Source organism: Pyxicephalus adspersus, chromosome 10, assembly GCF_032062135.1.
Source record: "Pyxicephalus adspersus chromosome 10, UCB_Pads_2.0, whole genome shotgun sequence".
NCBI classification, from domain to species: domain Eukaryota; kingdom Metazoa; phylum Chordata; class Amphibia; order Anura; family Pyxicephalidae; genus Pyxicephalus; species Pyxicephalus adspersus.
In genome coordinates, this window is record NC_092867.1 from 42,835,746 (window position 1) to 42,848,881 (window position 13,136).

Sequence of the window (13,136 nt, forward strand, 5' to 3'; positions counted from 1 at the left end):
AAAAAAAAAAAAAAAAAAAAAAAAAAAAAAAGACCTTTAGGTTTACATGACTTAAATTGATCCTTGTGCTAGATATTTGTCAACTGTATATTCACATATTCTAATTAGAAAGGACAAAGCTGCTGGAGCACTTAAATCTTTATGTTTCTATAAAGCTGAAAGCCAATGGTTTCAGAACTGGAGCAATGCTGCATCTTTTGGGGCAGGGTCCTCACCTCCTGAGTCAGTTTGTATTTGTCCGTATTTGTATTTTAGAATGTGCAAAAGTTGAGACAATGGTCTCCCAATGGTCTGTGTCTGGGGTTTTACACATTCTTGTTAAGAACAAAACTCACTCAAAACTTGTACATTTTCTGCATTGCCTACAAATAAAAAAATAAACATAACGATCTAGGGGGCTATTTAAGTTAATAAAAGGTGATTTGTTGCTGCTGTAGACCAACCACAATTCATCTTACTTTCTGATACACTAAAAAATATGATTTGTAAATATGTTGACAATAACTTCTTTTTTACCCAATTTTATAAACAGCTGCTTTAGGAGAATGTCCAAACTTTTCTGGTTGTAATGGAACTACGCCTTCATTACGATTATGTTGGTGGTTAGAATTACTTTAGGGCAAGCTAAAGTATGGTCAAAATTACAATTTAATCTGTTGGGTTACATCACAGAAGGTTATTCAATCATCAGCTGCAGTAGTTATTAAAGTTTAAAAATGGATTATGTGATATGTTTCTTTATGGCAAATTCTAATCCTAAATCCTCTGAATGAGCAATTCTGTTAAATTGAGTTGCTGGGTTTATGGGTTGTTGACAAGACTGCAAATATGTGGGAAAGAGGTTTATGAGGGTGTGAAAAGTCTGGGATGGGGGCAAAGAAAAAACATAGGAAGTGATAGGAAGAGGTCTGGACAAAGGTAGATGTGGACAAATCAGGACAGAAGATCTTTAGTTTATGTGTTTTTATATACATAAACATCCATATGACAAGGTTTGAATGTATTTTCCAAGTCTTTACATGGCAATCCAGCCTAAATGCACCTTCCCACTAACAACCATGAAGATGTTAAATTAATGAATGCTTTTTCAACACTGCACAAATTATCACTTTGTGTGTGAATAATTGCCTAGGTTCCGTTACCTATTCCAGAAATAACCTGATTTAGCATGATCCTTTACAACAGCTTAACTACAAAAAGATGAGGTGATCAGACTATTTTTTCTTACAATGTCATTTAACTTATTTACAGCAATAAATAAAAGTCACAGGCGAAAACCAAAATACACATCGAAAACAAATATAAAAGGGCTGGGTTACCTTCACCCACAAATATGATTTGTCCATCCCTTCCTGAGATTTACACAGCCTTGCTAACAGCACAGTTAGATGAACGGCACTATGAAAAGATAAAGCCCATGTCTAGGCACAATAATTTCACTGACTTTTTTGGGTGTTATTATGTCTTTACCTTAAATGTAACTACATCCGGGCTTGCTACAATCTGATTTTGTTTAGTTTTCTTAGACTGTGTGAATTGAAAAGCACAGGGTGGGGGCAGAGATAAGAATTCAACACTAGTGTTTATAGAATCTGCATTCATGTTCTGGAAGTACAGCAGGAGTGATGCTATTCAAGAAAATTCATTTATTTTTTTTTATTTTTTTTAAGTTTAAGGTACACTCCTGTACAGACATCAAATTTTAATAATTGGAAACAATCTTTTGTAATAGTTTCCAGTGACAGGAAAATGGACGAGCGCTGTACAAACACAACACTTTCTGTTGAGCGGAAAATAGAGGTGAGAGAGCAGGTAAGCGGCACCCCCAGCACAGAAGTTGTCCCTGCTTGCTTGTTCATCAATCCACCAGGGCAGATTGATGACAGTCATTAAGGGATCACTGTGCACACAGCAGATTTTCTCCTGAGACGTTCACATCCATTCATAATGGGCGACAATCACCTAACATCTCTATGTAACTTAAAACTAGCTAAAATAATTTTACATCCAGGCTTTATTAAAAAGCTAATTAATAGAATTATTATGCCTGGAGTTGGGCTTTAATATGGTGGTGACTCCTTCCATCTTCAGAATACTAACTGGACTACTAAGGTCTCTCCTCGCTCTGCTTTACCACTTATCCTTCTTATTCCTGCATGTTGTATTCCTCCTCGTCCAGACCTTTCCCTCTCCCAGTCTGAATGCTGCATTATAGGGGACTGCTAGAGGAAAATGTCAAAAAAAAAGTGATACATGAATACTAGAAGTATTTTAGTCTGCACATGTATTATTGTGAATGAAAGGCTATTAATGTATTAATATAAAGGCTAAGAAAGGCTATTAATGTGTTCCTTCTATATCTGTCTGGAGTTTGGTTGTAACAGTTTGTGTCGGAATGATCTTCTCAGGGATTCTAGAATTTGCAACATTTGGAATAAGTGTGCAAATAATTATTGAAGATACAGTGTGCTTTTGAGGTACATCTTCATTTATTATAAACTTTTATTAGATCTGCGTGATTCCTCAGAGCCAATTTAGTAAAATATAAAATATGATGTCATAGATATTATTAGAGCTTTAATATACAATGTAAGGGTAGTTCATGATCAGGTCTGTCTACCTAAAAATTTTATATTAGGGCATATTAAAAAGAAACATTTGGATAATGCCTGTATTCTCTACACATGTCCACAGGTGCTGAAGTAATTACTAAACACAACCAAATAAATATGTATCTATTTTCCTGAAACAGAATCAGAAACAGAATGGATCTGTGTCCACATGACAGTACACAAAGTTTTAATAGCTGCGGTCACTTTGTTAATAATAACCAAGGACTAGATTTGCTGTATGGTAGAGGAGTTGTCACTGCTACCTTTGAGCTTAAACACCATGCATAAAATAATTGTCATTTAATTTTTTCAAAAAAACATATTTAGGTTAAGTTATAGGTACATTGTTTTATATATTTACATAAGTTGTGCATTTTTCCTTTAAATGATTAACCGTCTTCCATTTTTCACAGTTTAACCGGTCAAAGTATCTTTATGCAATCATCACCCCAGATTACTATATGAAACAGAATATGGCCTGTGGACAGATTACATTACTATTACTGTAGTTGTCCTCTATGAACTCCCTCTGCCCCTATACTGGATTTCCTATGGGTTATTGCAACCCTTTCTGAGAGCTTCATTATTCAGCCCTATCTTGCACCACATTCACCTTTCATAACAATTGATGGCTCTATTCTCCATTTGCAGTTCCAGCCTATCCAAAGTATTGAACAGGGACCCTGGCATGCATTCATGGTAGGCATAGGTCCTAGCTGAGACCGATTTGTGCAAAGTGATGAAGACCTGGCTTTAGGTACTGGCAAATTATCTTCCTCATCCCCCTCTAAATGTTGAAGTGGATTGTGGAAGATTTATATTGATTTTAGAATACTTTTACTAATGCAGAACTGCATTATGTAACATGGTCAAAGATCCCTCTGTCTGTATAAGTAACTCTGCCGCATAGTCTACAGTACCTAGATAGATTGTGTGTATGTATGTATATATATATATATATATATATATATATATATATATATATATATATGTAAAAGTTACCACACCCAACTTTCACGTCATGAATCTTCCTTACAGAAACAGGACGGTCATCACAGACACCTTCTGAAAATCCTAACTGCTTGACTGTCATGTAAAATGGTTTTAATACTTTAAATAACTAACCCAGAACAAGAACACTAAATGGGACTTATGACTTGCATGCCCATTCTTGCACTATGACACTAAGGCAATCATAAGTTTATTTTGCACCAGAAAATTAAAAAAAACAAAAAAAATCATGATTTTAATAAATAAACCGGATCTTTAATTCTCAGGTTGCCTGAAATTTTTGCATGGTTTTGCTGGTTTAAAAATATGATCTTTATTTTAAGATATATTTGCTTGGTAAAGGAAATAAAATAATTTTATATTTTATGTTCAAATGAAAAAATTAAATTTCGTTTTGATCTGTAAATTTGTACTTGGTAGCAGCATCAAGTGTGCAGGGCCCAGTGTGGCTCCTCAGTGGCCTCAAAGGGTTAAAGATAATTGCAGCACTACAATCTAACACAAGTGCCTGACTTTGATAAAATGACATCATTTACTGTCACAGATTCACTGTGCATTGCATCATTTAACCCCTTCCATCATTCACAGATAAAGTTCATTCCATTTCCAGACTTTTTGTAAAGTTTCTATAGAAACACAGCAGCAGATTAAGTTCTATCATTTCACAATTGGTGTAAAAATACACCATTGATCATTCCCTTCGCTTTTAACTCTTTGATTGCCGTTTCCTGTCCTTGTGAAAGAGTTAAAGGCTACAGTACAATGACAATGCACTTTGGACACAACAAAACAAAGGCTTGTTGTTAATCGGTGGTAAAACCAGTCAGCCCGGGTGTGCTGTATTAGTGAGCAACTCCAGAGGTGTAATATTACAGCCATTCTTCAATGTCTGCATCCGGGAACAGGCTGGGGCAAAACATGTAGAAGGGAAAGGGTAACAATGGTCATAAATTATAACAACATATTTCATACACATATATCCCTATGTGTGCATCAAATACAAAGGGAAAAATAAATAGAAAGCAGAAACTGGTATTTGTTCCCATTTTACTTTCTGATATACTAACACTAAATTTTATAAAATATGTAAACCCTGAATACTGAATGTTATACCAGAATAATAGGTAACTGGTTCCAAATATATATGAGTTTTCTGGATAATAACATACATGTTCGCTTCCTCAGCTGCTGTCTGATGTACAGGACAAGCGTTTATCTCCATGTATACATAACCTGCTTTAGGTTCTGCTTCAAAATATTTTTTGAAAACACAGTCAGTGTCAGTCTGCCATCATTGCTTATCTAAGTCTTCTCCATCGTTCCAAGGCGGGTATAGAAAGTCAGCAACTCCTTTCCTTGGAAAATCAGGCCTGAACAAAGTTTAGGATCCACTTCTACAAGCATAGCTTCAGCTCGCTGGAAGGAAAATAAATGAAAAGGATTTGGCGAGAGACTTTTGTTCACTGATTCCACATACTTATTTATCAGATATTTTCTCGGTTGTGCCAAGCAAGCTTTTTATTTTTAATACTGATTCTATGGATATTTTCTAACATGATGCACGGTAGGTAGAAAGCTTGCAGGCTAGCTCTTTGTGCAAATGATGTTCAGTTTTTCACAAAAAAAATATATGTGGTCTATAGGAGGAAAAATCTCTTCAACTGCGAATGCTGAGAAGCCCCTATTTGGTCCACAAGTTGGGAATATCAGAACTGTGTAAAGCTATGTGGGTCAGATGTAGAGAAACCTATGAGACAATACCACACAGAGGTGATGGCTTTACCAGGGTCAAGGTGTAGAATGGCCAATGCTTCATATAACACCACATATGCTCAAAGCAAATTCTTTGACATAGTAAATGAAAAAAGTTTTACATAGTGATGCCTTGCATAGAATAGGGGAAGCTCCCTAAACAATAAATGAAAAACCCTCTAAAGCTTGAGACAGATCTGCCTGCAAGAAAAAAAAAGAGGGATGAAAATCAATTTGTCCTCCAGCTTAGAGTGTTCAACAAAGTGGCAAATAACCTATATCATATTAAAACAATTATGTAATGAAACTAAAGAACTAAGAGTAAGATGAAAGTGAAAAATGGGGGATGGCAACAACACAATAGATGGCAATATTAAATGGAGAGGAGGGGAAGAAGAATCCTAAATACAGGGTGACAGGGGCTTAGGTGTCACGGATTTGTTTAATAAATACATATATAAACCAGCTTGGATGGAAAACTCTCAGAATTTAGAGACCATCAAGGCTGTGAGATTTACATTTTAGTATAAATGCAACCAAAAGAATATTTAATCCATAACGAATCCAAAAACATCTATTATTATTATTATTATTATTATTATTAATAATACACTTTATTTATAAAGCATTAGGGTATAAAGCAGTGCTGTATAATGCAATACTAATACAAGGCATTAGTGTATGAAGCTGTATTGGCTGAAAGCTCCCTCTCTCCCTGTACCTCTATTATTCTGCAGTTATGTGACTGCTACAGACCTTCTTCATCCCAAACTATGAGAATGGTGGGTACAAAACATTCCAAAAGAAGTTAGGCTGTTGTCTAAAAATCCAAGTGAGGTGATATCACTGGTTGACTACAGGAACAGGAACAAGCAGTCACCAGGAATATGCAGATTCCACATACTATTAAAAGTAACTTTGCAGGACAGTGCAATATAGGTAGAATGCAAAATGTTTTGTATTTTAATAGCTTTTAAATAAAAAAAAAATAACAATCCAAACAAGGCCACCAACATACAAATACAACAGAAACAAAACCATAGTTAAGAAAAAAGGGGGGAGAGGCAATAAGAGGGGGAACACCCTGAAATTCCCATCTCAGGAGTCTTCAGGCAATGGTAAAGGTCGTGTATTGTGGATATTACAATATCCAATAATAAAACCTAAATTGGTGTTCACAACTCCAACACTTGCATTAGATATATAGGATGCACTTTTGTATACATAGAAGACAGATAAACACAAAAATAGGAGGAAGGGGAGAGAGCAGGGGTCTGGTTGGGGATGAGCCTAGAAAAACCTAAAGGGTCACAGCCCTCATCACGAACCCACAACTACAAGCCAAAATTGATTGTACTCCTGGGTGGTTTAAATACTTAGACTAGGTACACACGTGCAATGGTTCTGGTCCGATAATAGGCTCAGAGCTGATATCGGACTACAATCTGGCGTGTGTACAGTACACGTCGTCCAGTGTCCGAACAACCGTCCTGGTGGATCCATGGATCTTAATGAAAGTGAAGGGGGAGAGTGCGCAGAGGGGAGCCGCTCCGTCGTTCTCCCATCTCTATAGAGCAGAATGGCACTGTATGTACAGCACTAGTTCATGCATCCTGTAGTCCTTTGTCATTGGAAAGTACTGATCGTGAAAGAACCTTTCCAACGACAAATATTGCAGCTTTGTACACATGTGTAATAATTGTTGTTGGAAGGGGACAAACGACTGCAGGATGCATGAATGAGTGCAGTACATACAGAACGATGGAGCAGTACCCTGCTGAGCTCTCTCTCCTTCACTTGCTTTACGATTGTTTGTCGTCCATCCTTTTTGGATCCACCAGGGCGGTCGTTCGGACTATGGATGACGAGCACTGTACACACGCAAGATTCTCGTCCGATATCAGCCCTGGGCAGATTATCAGACGAGAACCATTGCACAGGTGTACGTAGCCTAATACTGACCAGTCAAAGTCAGGTGTGACATAATGCTGTATCCACGGTCCCTATGCGAAATGTTTTTCAAAGTACAATGACAACAAACAATTAAAAGTTATCAGTGACAAAACTAAAGCTGAGACATATGAACAATGAAGAGGAAGGTACTCAGGAGACCTTTTGATACTGAAAATGAGAGAGGTTGTTGAAAAATAAGAAAGAACATTGAGCATAGGCAGGGTCCTCTCCTCCTCCTGTGTCACTGTCTGTATCTGTCTGTCATTTGCAACCACTATTTAATGTATACCGCGTAACATGTTGGTGCTATAAAATACTCTTTATTATTATAAATAATAATAATAATAATAGAGATGTGTTTAAATAGACATAAGTACTATGTATCAATTGCCTAAGAAGGAAGAAATCATTACAAAACTGGGCTAAACCATGGTAGCCAGGGCTCTGCAGGACACCGAATTTCCTTTTTGTAGATTTATGACTATACAACTATCAACCACAAGCGGTTTCGACAAATCCTAAAAGCTTGAAGCTGAACACTGTACCTTAACCTGTAAACAAACTGATTAATATCTTACTTAAAAAAATCTAAGTGTCAGGTTTGCATGACATGCCAGGCCTTGAGTCTTTGTCAACGTCAGGGTACCTTAAAGCACAGTTAAAATAAAGATAAAAGAATCACCATACTTTATTAGTCAATTACCTTCTTCAGCTTTAGACCTTCCTGTGTCACCTACTCTCCATATATTGAATGAACAATGTGACTATGCTTGATCATTGATCAATAAGCAAACTATAGATAGAGAAGAGTAATCAGAGCAAGCTTCAAAGACCAACCGTCTAGATGAGCAGTGTAGGAATGCCAATCACAAAAATAGGTGGACAGAATTATAAAAAATTATATGGCAAAAAAACTTTTTACTAATGTATGGGTACACAATAGGCTATTGCTAAACCTAGATAACTTTCATTTGGCAAACTTGATTAGCATCCGGTCACAAATTCTGTACAATGTGTAGCATATTCTCTTTCTCGCTTGTCCTGGAGAGATTCTCTCATGTCACTGGTTAAAGTAACTGCACTGTGTTTAATACTTTGTGAAGGATTTGTTGTCTGGGTATGTGATTTGTTGCTCCAGATAGATTACAAAGCAACACAGAATCATTTTTTCATTTTCTTCAGTACTCCAAAAAATCTAATGAAATCATTATTAGTACACGTCCCTTTTTAAGGCAAACATCCAATAACCAGGAAGGTTTATAATTTATCAGAACTGAGTATTCTGTTTGACATTTCATATGCACGGAGTTGTAATTTTCATATCCAAGGGGTATGATGAAAATAACTGGAACAGTCAGAGAAAGGGCAATGTCTGAATGGGAAGCAGCTGTGGACGTTAATACTCTATAGAAATGGTGATGGCTCAGTAATAAGAAGATTAGAAAAACAGCCAATCAAAATGCAGGAATTGGAAGGACATTTTCATGCACGGCAGATTATAAATCACGGACAGCATCAAATGCTATTTTTTATACTGACTAAATTAAAAAAAAAAAAGCAGCAAACATGACATTTATGCTGAACCTTCATGTCTGCACTTTGGTCCTGGTGCTCATGGGTGACAAATGTCCATCCATCAGGGCTATAGATATTCTATGTACATGAAGTTATGCACTGTGGCACCAAATCTTTACACAGGAAAGATTGATATTTCACCTAACAAATCTTCCCAAGGTTTCCAATAGATATTTGAAAGTTGGCCGATCTTGTGTACAAGAAGCCCTCAATTCTACTGGGTGACACTGTCTAGGGAAAATTTGAAACCAAAAGTTGCCCTGATTGCTAATGTTCAACAGCAAAAAGGATTCCAAGGCCAAGGCGCCATGTTTGGGTACCTAGTGATTCTTTATGTCAATCATCTTTGCAAAAAAGTTAGGATGTCCACCAGAACATGAAAAGAGGAGAAATCTCCCAATAGGGGAACATCTTTCAAGATTATGACAGTTCGAGGACAGATTTTCTTTATTTCCTGATGTGTCTATAGGACAGAAAGTAAAGGACACAGGCAGAAAAACTATCAGGGGTTTTTACCTTTCCCTATTCTATTCAGAACAAATAAAAGGCTTTACGTGTGCTTTGAAAGATCTATGAGAATTGTAAAACTATACCTGCACCTCATTTCTTTTACCAATATTGCACAAATGTGTCAAAACTGCACACACTGAATGCCAGCTTTGTACATAGCCGCTTATAATTTTGAAAGTTAGTCTAAATGCAGTAAATATACAGAATTTTCTTTCCCATGTTTGATTGTTAATGAATGTTGTATTGTATTTAGGAAGTGGCAGCTGAATCCAGGGAATCCACCAGCAGCAACTGCAGTGTGCTCAGTTTAGAGAGGGGAAGGTGGTTTTCTAGGGATCTGTGAAGTAAACAAAATGATTTACTCCCCATGGTATATACAGGAAGACAAAATAAATTCTACTGCAATAAATACTTGCAACAACATATATGTTCCTAATGTATTTACTGAGCAGGATTTTCAGACATGTCTGCTATAGCAGCTTGGAGAAAACAACAAATATTTCCTATGTTTAACTCTCAACAGCTGAAGCATCTTTACTGAAGCAAAACACACAGCATCAGTAAAGAAAAGACAATTGCTGTAGAATAAATTAAAACCGTTTCCTTGTTGCCATCTGGAGCATTACTTTGGAAACCCTCTTGAAAAAGCCGAGTACCAGGAGGATGGAACCAATGTGCTTTAGGAAAGCAAACATTGGGCTCAACTTTGTACCTTGGTATACCTTTGTGTCATGCAGTCTGCAATATAAGATTTAGATGTGTGTAGAAAATCTAAGCCAAATCTGAATGCTAAAAAAATCAGCAAACAGAATAAAAAATTACCATAGATTGTCAAACAAGTTAAAGTTTAAAATGGATTGCATTGCTTTTAAGTGGGATTCAATGAAGAACTTAAAAATAATGTAAAAATAAAAAACTGACTGAGTGAGCCTGGGTTAAGTAGTGATGTTTTACACCGATCCTAAACAGGCCTAAAAAAAACCTTAACATACATCTGTGAGAATCAGCTAACCATGGCCGGCTACAAAGCAGCTTACTGTTAAGTACACAAACATGTTGTTCAATCTCTAAACCAGTGGTGGTCAACTTACTCTGGCCCTGACATCACCAAAAGGTCCCACATGATTTTCTGTGAATGCAATGCTACAGGAAGCTGTCAGAGGCTGCAAACACAACAACAAACCTAAAGGAGTTCTGGAGATTGGGGACACTCAGACATTCATAGATGTGGGACAAGGTGTATGAGACTGCTGAGATCACCGCTATTACAGCCCTTTTACAACTCAATGCTTTCACGCAGCCCTATTAAGAATGATTTTCAGATTTCATTTCTGTCTGATCCATTATAAAAAAAGATCAGAAATAAAACAAGAAACTTAAAAGAAAAAAAGGTATGGGAATCCCAAAAACATACAAATACAGGTAGTCCCCGTGTTAAGGACATCCGACATGCGGACGCCTCTTAGGTACGAATGGGGCTCTTGTGCAGAATGGTAGCTTGGAGGGGGGCGGTTTGCATGAAGGTAATGAATGTCTAGGCTCCATAAAGGGTTTTTTTTTTTTTGCTTTGTTTGTGATTAACTCACTAAGTAACTGACACCACGCTGCATAATATTATGTTGGGACAAACATCCGTCCTAATTGCATTTATTAAAATAATGTACCTGTTCCAACTTACATACAAATTCAACATAAGAACAAACCTACAGTCGCTATCTAGTATGTAAGCAGGGGACTACTTATAGTATAAAATTAATAAACCAATAATTTATTGCTAGAATGCAAACTAAATATTTTCCTTTCAAGGTTTTGAGCAGGCACCAAAACTGACCAATGTTTGCAGGGGCCATAAAGAAAATGGCAAAGGGCTGCATGGGACTCAAAACCCGAATCCAAAGTTATTTGAATGGCTATAGTCATCAACTAGTTTCAAAGCAGAATTGGAAAATTGAACACGCAGAATAAATACTACTTGCCTTAGTCTAGGAGCTCAAAACATAGAATTCTAAATAAGGCAGCTGCACTTATTATTATTAGTTTTCATTATAAAGTAAAGCACAAAGATTCTGGATACCTAGAAAACCCTGACCGCATTCACAAGATGCTGCTTCCAGAAAACTACAACTGGAAGTGTGCCAGGTTCTGTTTGTTCACTAAAGGGACATTAGCTGGAGACTGCAGAGTCAGCACTTCCAGCTGCTTCACCAACAACTTCTGCTGGAAGAAAAAAGAAAATCAACATTTGTGTGTAAAATGTTCTCACTATCAATGCCGGGACCAGAATATCAAAATCAGGATTATACCCATCACAGCCTTCATAACTCACAGCCACCCATCACAGCTCAACCTCGGCTCATCTCACCACACTGAACTGAAATATGATTGGTGGCTGCGGCAAATACATTTACTGAATAAGTATTGAAGAAGAAGAAGCAGCAAGTATTCCAAATATTTTTTCAGCCTTGCAGGAACATATTAAATATACACACATAATATTTTGTATCAGATATAGTGGGGAAGATGTAAAGCTCATCTCTGAGCAATTACCATTATGCTTCTTCTCTGTCCTTTGCCTACAAGTGGAGTACCTCTTTAGATGTCTATTGCCTATCTGTCATGTATGCTTACTATCAGCTGTCCAGCAGATGTGACATCTGCACTAAAAGTGAATGTGCAAGCTGGAATGGCAGCACCCCACATTGTTAAGGGACTGGTAAAGCATTTGAGTCTTTACACAAAAACACAACATACAGGATAAGTTGTGTTCATTTTTCCAAGGAAAATGGCATTATTATCCTGCTGTCACCCCATTGGGGAATGTTTTTCTTACTTCCTGTTCATGTGACACCCTTGCAAGAAATGGGACGTTTGCTAATCAGTACAGACAGCAATAAAAGAGTGTCGGTAATTCTAAATTTTCCCCTCTATAATAAAAATCAGTTTGTGTTTTGTCTGAGTCTCCCTGGAGAGATTGGGGATACCACCCCCACCCACCTTGCACTACAATTGCTTGTATGGTTTAGGAAGGAATGAGTACAAGTACTTACCTTATATTCTTCTCTCCTGTCTGCAGGTTCTGGATCTGGGTGGTCAGACTGCTGGTCCTACATTGTATGAAATGCTATACCAGCCTGGCAATGGTTTTGGATGACCGGGGTATTTCCCAATATTTCTACCCCCCATTGCCAAGCAAGCACCCAACTTATCCCCTCTTTATGGGTGGATTTAGGGAGCTTTAACGATTCCATAAATCCTTGCTGATATTTGTGTTAGCTGAAATCAAACCATTGCAAATATAGAAATCAGCAGCAAGAAGTTCAACCCCCCGACCAATGCCGACATACAGTCTACCTACATCTTTTACAGCAATGAAATCCAACGCAACAACAAAGAACTTCAGAATTCCCTGACTGCTAGTGTACTGGGGGTCACAAAACACTGAGCTCTCTGAAAGTCACAATTTTATGAAGTCACCTAGTAATATATATAAAGATAACAGCCCTTCCCTGGTGTTGTCACTGCAGAAATAAAGTTTATTAAATAAGTAAATAAGTTTATTACTCAAGAAACAAAAATAGAATATTTACTAACAGCCCCACCATGACCAAAACAACAGCATCTGGGATTTGTGTCGATGATACAATAAAACAAACGTACAATATAAAGGTTGTAAAGTTTCCTATGGATGCCCCAACTTTACAGAACAATCGGAGCAATGATCGG

At 37.1% G+C, this 13,136-nt stretch overlaps 1 protein-coding gene across 4 annotated transcripts in view; it reads right to left on the reverse strand.

Annotated features, from left to right (window-relative positions):
• Positions 1 to 13,136, reverse strand: part of DLG5 (discs large MAGUK scaffold protein 5) — a 62,204-nt gene that overhangs the window by 47,621 nt on the left and 1,447 nt on the right. The window lies entirely within an intron of this gene.